Source organism: Chrysochloris asiatica, unplaced genomic scaffold, assembly GCF_000296735.1.
Source record: "Chrysochloris asiatica unplaced genomic scaffold, ChrAsi1.0 scaffold00184, whole genome shotgun sequence".
Lineage (NCBI taxonomy): Eukaryota > Metazoa > Chordata > Mammalia > Afrosoricida > Chrysochloridae > Chrysochloris > Chrysochloris asiatica.
Window position 1 is genome coordinate 4,823,677 of NW_006408702.1, and position 8,894 is coordinate 4,832,570.

The window sequence follows — 8,894 nt, forward strand, 5'->3', positions numbered from 1 at the left end:
GGACTTACTAACTGTATGATCTAGACTTACTTACCGTGGGATCTGGACTTACTAACTGTATGATCTAGACTTACTTACCGTGGGATCTGGACTTATTAACTGTATGATCTAGAATTACTTACCGTGGGATCTCGACTTTATTATGGACTCTAGACTTATCTTGGAATCTAGACTTTCTGGATCCATGGAGGTTAGGTAAGCCCCTGAAACTATTGCCTTGACATGATCTTTAAACTTTACCAAAAATATCCCCGAAGTCTTCTTAAAACCAAATAGTAGTTTAGCTTAACTAGTAAAAAAGATCTGTCTTGAGCATTGTGCCCTGTGTATGGGGTCAGATTGTCAGTAGCAACTCATAAGGTCCCGCTGGGATCTTAGGGGACAGTGAGCTTATGTTAATGGGGGGGGGGGGTAACTCAGAAAAGCAGAGGAAGTCAAGATGTCATTCGTCTCACTGAATGACACCTGTAGAAAGCGTTGGCTTGTTGTGTAGTTGCTTATAACAACAGCAGTAGCAACAATTTCCAAGTACACACCATGTTAACATTTGTGTATTTTTTGTTTTAGAAACGTTATGTATCTATATTTATTAACACACTTTTGCTTTGCTGCTACCTGGTGATGAAAAACATTAATATCATCAAAGTCCTCTTTCAGTAAAACGTTTAGAACATGCTGTGTTAGTTGTGGCTGAGCCAGGCCCGACCCCACATATTGTAGAGTAGAATTGCTCCATAGGCTTTTCAGCTGTAATCTTATGGAAGCAGGTTGATGGGTCTTTTACCATTGTGCTCCTGTTGTTGTTGTTGTTAAATACCACTGAATGTCTTCTACCATTGCCATTCCATTGGTTCTGACTATACTGACACTACAAAGGGCTTCCAGGACTATAGACGTTTAGAGGAGCAGATAGCCTCTGCTTTCTTTCTCGGAGCAGCTGGTGGATTTGAACCATTGACTTTATGGCTGGCAGTCCAGTTCTTATCTAACCACCCCAGCAGGGCTTCTTACAGAGGGCCCTCAGGACATAAATTGAATAAATACATAATGTTGGCTTAAAAAGAAATTACACCCAAGAAATTAGATTACGGTAAACAGGGTTGGAAAACTTTTTGCGTCAAGAACTAGATGGTAAATATTTTCAGGTTTGTGGGCCGTGGGTGTCTGTGGTTCCTACCCAACTCTGCCGTTGTCTTGTGAACGTAGTCACGGGCAACACATAAAGGAACGAGTGTCATTCTGTTCCAGCGAAAGCTTATGTTTGGACACTGAAATTTAAATTTCATATGGTTTTCTCTTTATTATTCTCCTTTGGACTTATTTTAACCATTTAAAAGTATAATAAACCAAAAAATATTTTTGATTGCAGTTCATATAAAATTGATTTGCCATAGTTTGCTGACTCCTGCCTTAGAAAAAAAAATTTTTTTCCCTTTAATTTTTTATTGTGGATTGAGTGTAAGCATCAGTTTTACTTTCAGCAAGTCATACAACTTGTTTAATCACAATGATTACATTCCCCTCTATGTACCAGCAGTTAACAGTATTTCGCTCTATTCACTTTAGCTCTTTTTTTTTTAATACCACCAAAGGACACATTCTGCAAGTCAGCCTCCTGGCCACCAGCTCTCAGTCCTTCTCTTTCCATGAATCTAGAGTCCTCAGCTGCTCACTCTCTCCATGTCCCCATCTCTGCCTCCATATCTGGTGTCGCTGCTTCTCTGGATAAGGTCCTGCATTCCGCTTGTGCTCTTCTCCCTTGATGGTCCTCAGATCCTTTGTTTTTGGACTGTAAGATTAACTATTCCCCCATTTTTGTTACAAAACTTCTACCTTTATAATTGTGATAGTCACAGTTAGTCATGGTAACAACTCCTCTCTCTTGAATCATAGGAATCTTATTCCCATCTCTTTTAATCAGACCCATCTAGACAAGATGACAGCTATTCAGTGGGAACTCATTCTTCCCCCCATACTCTTAAACTCCCTCTTGAAAACTTGTAAGTCAGTCACTTCGTGCCTTTATAACCTCCTCGTTTTAGGTAGCCAATGTCTAAGTTTCCCGTCCCTATCTATCCTGTGTATAGAGGGGATAGCATTGATACTTGATGTGAAGACTCCTTCCCTCCCTGTAGTATTAGAGTTACTACCTCCGTGAGTATAGGTCAGGTTCAACAAATTGTAGCAATTTACCCTTGTTTCCTTTATCAAAAGTTGTTTTTTTTTTTAATCTTCTAGTCGAGTTCTGATTATCAAGCCATCGAGACTTGGTCTAATGGGTACAATCTGCAAGTTTGGGTGTTCTTCATATCAGCTGGATGCTTCGCTCTCAGCTCTAGCCCTCTGTGGCTATGTCCTTGTCCATGGGCTCAGGTGTCCCCAGGTCTCACCACACTTTGGACCAACTAGCCCTTCTTCTCTCTTTCATCTCCAGGTCAATGGGAGTCAATGGAATGTGGTTGAACTCAGCCCATTTCTTCATTGCTGCCTTTCCCCACTTCCACTCACCAGTAGAACCAACGTGGTTGCCAGCAAGCTTACATACCTGCTCATGCATTCCCTTTGAGTTTCAGTCTTAGAGGGGGGTTTATCCTGAAGGAGCTTGATTGTTTGCCTTGATGACTTCCCAGTGAACAGCTTGCTTATTCTTTCAGTAGCCAGTCATGCTGACATTTTTTTTTTTTGTTTGTTTTTTCCTGATGATCCTTCTTTGAAGATGCGTCTTCTGTTCCTCTAGCTGCTCCAGGTTGGTCTGTTTCGGTCTTTCTAGTGGGAATGTCCCACTTCAGAAGGTTGTGAATGGGACTCAGGATTCCCCCTAAGGTCCTACACTCTGCAAAGTCTCCCCAAGAGGTCAATTTCACTGGGAAAGTTCTAGAACCCCTTTTAGGTTTTCCAATCAGTTATAGTCTTAAGACGGGCTTACAAGTTTTCTGTAATCATGTTTCCCGACATTCCTTTCTATTCTACTCAAGTGTCTATTTTACAATAGTAGACAAGGGAAAACAATATTCATAAGACAGTCAAGCATCTTAGTATTATCTCCCCTCTTCACACTATGCCCAGATCCCTGTATCACAGAGCACTGTTGTTCCAAGGTTGAGCATGCATCACTATTTACCTCTATGCCACTTAGCCCATGCAAACCAGTGTTCCCCTATCTACCTTGTTCTTCCATCTCCTCACCCTTCTTATGTTGCCCTCCCCTACACCTGAAACATGATGTGTCTGCCCGTATCCTGTGCTCTACTGTCACCTCCCTCCATCTCTTCTGAAACCCCTGGCCCCTACCCTGCCATTGTGGTTACCTTATATTCCATTAACTTTTCCCTCCATTTAAAACAGTCTGTTTTATCCTGTAATCTACCTGACCTTCTCATCACCTAGATCTTTGTTCCTCTGTGTTTACCTTCTTTCACATTGCGATTGTTTTGATCATAGACTGACCTCCCAGATCCTCTGAATTTGTTCTTATAGTTTTATTCTGTTCTCGACTCTTCATTTGTCAATTGACTTCTGGGTGATGCTGCCACATATGTCAATCTCTGACTGTTGTCTGTTCTTGTTGGTTCTTTGTCCACAGAACTCCCTTTAGGATGTTTTTCATAGCAGGGTTGGCTTTGGCAAAATCCCTTAGCTTCTGTTTATCCTGGAATGTTTTGATTACACCATCATATTTGATTGACAGTTTTGCTGGGTAGAGGGCTCTTGGTCAGCAGTTTTTGTCTTTCAGGGTTTTATATATGTCTTCCCACTGCCTTCTTGCCTGCATGGTTTCTATTGAGAAATCTGAGATTAATCTGATTTGCTTTCCTTTGTATGTTACACTTCTCTTTTCCTTAGCTGCTTTCAGCATTCTCTCCTTATCTTTGATTTTGGAAAGCTTGATTATTATATGTCTTGGTGATTTTCTTTTAGGGTCTATCCTTCCTGGGGTTCGCTGAGCTTCTTGGATGCTTATCTTTTCACTTTTCAGGATGTTAGGGAAATTTTCTTCCAGAAGCTCTTCAACTATCTCCTCTGTGGACTTGTGTGATTGTTCCTGTTCTGGAATGCTGATAATTCTTAAGTTATTCCTCTTCTTGTTGTCCAACATGAATCTTAGACCTTCCTTAGATTTTTAAATTATTTTTTCTGTTTGTTCTTCTATCTTAAGTGGTATTGAGAGATTTATCTTCCAGCTCACTAGTTCTGGCATCCATCTCTTCAGTTCTATTCCTTTGCCTTTTTAATGTATTGTCCATTTCTGATATTCTATTATTATTCATTTGGACCTCTTTCTGTTTTGAATTGTTTCCAATGCTGTATGTATCCTATTTCATTGTTCCTGTAGCACTTTCCTGACTTCTTCCTTATTTTTCTCAATTCCATTGTAAAGTATTTTGATACATTTTATAATCATTTTTCTGAATTTCTTCTCAGGCATTTCCATAGCCTGCCCATCTTCCAGTATGGAGTGTAGGTCTACCTCCAGATCATTTGTCTCAGTCACTTTATCTCCTTTCTGGATATGTGCTGATATGGTCATCTGCTTCTGTTTTTTGGGCATATTCAGGAGTTATCTGTGGCCTTAATATTCACGTGGGTGTGTGTTTTTGCTATTTTTTATGCTTTCTGATTGCCTCCAGGTAGATATGATCAGGAGATGGGCTTCCCTTTTCACTCTTCTTCCTGAGAAATTTCAAGATGCCACTGTTGGTCGTGATGACATAATTCATGATTTAATTTTCAGCCTGTTTCTCTTTTAATCTGCCTCTTCCGCTCCGCAACCCCCGTTTAGGCCTTTTTCCTAGTGGTAAACAGTTTAGGGCCAGCTGTGGCCATTTTATGCAGCCATTTGGTTTTAAGTGGAAACTATCTGTAAATTTTGAGGAGATCTGTGTGCATGAATAATAGAACCCTCCGGGGGTGAGGGTGGGTATCCACTCGCTCATGCACCCCCTCTAATCAACAGAATGGAGGTGCACAGTCAATGAGAGGCCAATAAACAGATATGGAAAAAAGAAAGTCCACACCTTTATCTCCGTGGTTCTGTCAGGCTTCCGTGGTTGCTCTGATCCTCCCCACCACCCTGCTTGTCTCGCCCAAGATGGCCACTCAGAGAGCAGCTGAGCGTCTTGGATTAGAAAGCACTGGATTTCTTGCTTCTGCTATAAATTCCACTGGCTGTAAGCCTTCCTACTTTCTATATGTTCCTTTATATGTGGTTCAGAGTTCTGGGACCATCCCCTGAGCCTGCTTGGTCGGTATTCTGTGTTGTTGCTGACGGAGTTCCTCACTGCACTTCTCCCTGAAGTTCTGCCACCTTGTTTGTTCTGCCTAAGAATATTAATAGTTGTTCACATCTTAAATGCACTGTCTGAGCAACCTAGAGAATGGTGGGGTTGTGAGAATGTGGGCTTGTGATGTACAAAATTAGGCAAAGCGGGAAGTATTTTGAATATATCTTTTTAAAGGTTGGAATTCAATCTGCTTGGTGACCTTTTTACAATTGTTTTACAACCAACGAAGCAAATGATTGGATGACTGGTATCATCTTCATTCTAGGTACCATGAAGATTTACCGCTCTTCTTGCGTTGCTTTACGGTTGGGTGGATTTATACAAGGATTTTGTCTCGGACTGTTGAAATACTGCAGAGACTTCACTTGTATGAGGTTAGAGCATGCCTTCTACCACTTGCGTCTTGTTGCTGTCAGTGAAATGCTTGTGAAGGAAGCCCCACCTGCATCTCAGCAGGCAGTAGTGTAGGAGAGCGGGTCTAACGTAGACACTCTCTGTCTCCTGAGTAGCAGAAGGGCTGATGACAGCCAGCTGGTACACTTGCTTCTGAGTTGATGAGGGAGGACCTGGGCGGGGTAGCCTTGGAGGGAGGTCAGGGGCCGAGCCCCCAGCCCTAAGCCTGAGCTTTCAGACTTGTGTGACTTAGGAGGTCCCAGAAGTCTCTGAGCTAGAAATCCACACATTTTCCTCTGTCATTTCTCGTGGATTGTCTGGAAAACATTAACAATCAGAAACCAGAAATTTGGTTGTATTCTTATACTAATCATTGAGAAAGTGCTAGAGCTAACTTTTATTTATGTGTGTTGTATACGTATTAAAGGGATATTTCACAAAGGAAATATTCTAAAGGTGGGGCCCATGATCCATGGGATGGGCTTTGGGAGCTCTGTGAACCCCCCCATATTATTATTTGTGTACGTGCACTTTTTCTGTGAACCCCCCCATATTATTATTTGTGTACGTGTGTTTTTCTGGAGTGATTCCTGAGGTGTTTCAGAGAGGTCCATGACCCACACAAGGCTAGCATAGAGAATGACTGAACAGTCTGAGTGGGATCTAGACAGTTCTCCCTGCTGCACCAGGGTGTTTGGTTTGGACCACCCCCTCATTATGGCCTTGCTTGCCCTCAGACCCCTCTGACAGTAGGTCCTATGACTTAGCTGCTGCTTGCTTGTGCTCGGCTGACTGGAGCTGGGTCCTGTGAGTCCTCGGTGACTGCCTCCGCTGCTGGGAGAGGACTGCCTGCCTGCTGATGATGTGGGCCTGGGAGGGGCTTCTCACAGCACCTGTCCTATCAGCGCTGGCCCTGCGTCGTACTTCAGGGTGGAAAGCTGTGCTTTATAGGGTACTTTCTCTGCGAGTCTAATAAGCTTTGTTATTTGTTGCAACAGGAAGCAGTCAAGATACTTGAGAACCTTTTATCTCAGAAGACTTACTGTCCTGAGAGCAGAGGCCGATGGTGGGATAGATTAGCGCTGAACTTACACCAGCATATGAAACGCCTGGAACCGGTAAAATACGGCAAAGTTTTAAGATGTTTAACTTTTAAATACTGCAAAGATCTAAATATAATTAGAACATTAATTTTTTGGTTATCATTCTTTTGTCTGTGCTCTTGCACACAACTCTGTAGTTGTCTGGGTCTCCTAGAGCAGCAAATACACGTAAATACGCATAGATTCATGTCCAGCGAGGCGTATACATAAATACACATAGATTCGTGTCCATCGAGGCGTACACATAAATAGGCATAGATTCGTGTCCAGCGAGGAGTACACATAGATTCATGTCCAGCGAGGCGTACACATAAATAGGCATAGATTCGTGTCCAGCAAGGTGTACACATAAATACGCATACACTTGTGTCCAGCGAGACGTACACATAAATTCGTGTAGACTCATGTCCAGCGAGGTGTACACATAAATACGCGTAGATTCATTTCCAGTACAGCTTACGCATGAATACATGTAGATTCATTTCCAGTGAGGCGTACACATAAATACGCATAGATTCATTTCCAGGAACCGGCTCTCATGATTGCAAAAGTCTCAAATATCTGTGGCAGGCAGCCGGTTGGAGGCTCCTCCTGACTCAGGTGATGATGAACCCCAAATCTACTGGTCATATGGCAGACTCAAGCTTCTCATGTACTGACACTGGCAGTCAGAGGAGGATGAGGCCAAGAGAGCGAGCTTTCTCAGAACATTCGTTTATGTCAGGAACACAGGCCACACCTGGAAGGGAACTCCTCTTCTAGCCAGTGACTGCTCACGTCAGATCACAGAACGGTGTCTGCCAGACCACTAAGGGTGATAGCCTAGCTATCACACACGTCAGATCACAGAATGGGGGTGATACGCGCGGTGTCTGCCTAGCCAGTGCAAACCCTAACATGGGTCGGGAACCTTTTTTCTGCCAAAATTTGTAACATTATTCGGGGGCCATCCAAAATTATCGACTTCCCAATTAGCCTGCTATATTTGGTCAAGCATCTAATTAACTCACCCTTAATGTGATGGCTGGAACTGTGGTTGCGTTGGGCTTTATGAGACCCACAGGCCAGACGTTCCCCACCCTCACCCTAACACTAAAACTAAAGGTAATGCAAAGACATGAAACCTTTGTTTCTCTTCACTGACTTGGGTGATGTGTTGACGTGTGGTAGTATTGGCCACTGCTTGAGATTTGGGGGTCAGGGTCTAGGAGTTAAGAGAGGTGGGGCCAGGAAAGTGTTTTTTATTTCAGAAATGTGTAAAAGCCATGTGGAACCGTCTATCTGTCTGCCTGGGTCGTTGCAGGGGGCAAAGAGAATGAAACTCACAAGCAGCCCAAGACAGATTCCTTTAAAGTGGAGTTCAGACATGCCTCCACTCTACAACCCTCTTTTCGCTATTCTGACACCAACTGTCCCACCCACGGCCCTCTCTGCTTCACATCTGGGCACGAGCTTCCATTGCAGTGACTAACGATCGTGATGAGGGAGTGAGCAGGGCGCATTTCAGGAACAGAACCAACTCAGGACGCAGCTGTTTTCTAACCAGGACGCCTTGTCTCAGCTGCACTGCCTGCAGGTCTCTGTCTTGTCTTCAGCCTCAGCCCCGTGGCTCCTCTGCCAAAGGGCACATCCTCCCAGCCAGCCGCCTGCCCACAGACCCTCAGCTTTACGTGGTCTGTGGACCTAGAAGCTGTAGCTGCTGTCTCTGCATGCCCCCACTCTGCCCCTCCTGTCCCAGCTTCCCTCGGTGGGGGGCTTGTACTCCACTCAAGGTCTTCTTTCCTGACGGTCCCGAGATTGTCTGTTCCTCCATTTGAGATGGCTCATGTTTAATGCAGTGGGATGGCAAAGCTAACCAATCCCAGCTGTAGAGTTCCGTCCACCCCATTTGTTGGGCCCAACCCAGTCTCTTGGTGGGGATCAGGAAACGTTGGATAGAAAAGTCCTATCAAGTAAGTTCAAGGCACCACAAAATGGTAATTTAATTCATTTGTTGCACAGGAAGGACCTAAGGTAGAAAAATGATGAAAAAAGCATTTTTTTCTGAGTAGATATTTATCCTTTCATGAAGTACTTTGCCACAAGGGATGTTTTTTTTTTTTTTTTCTAAGTAGAC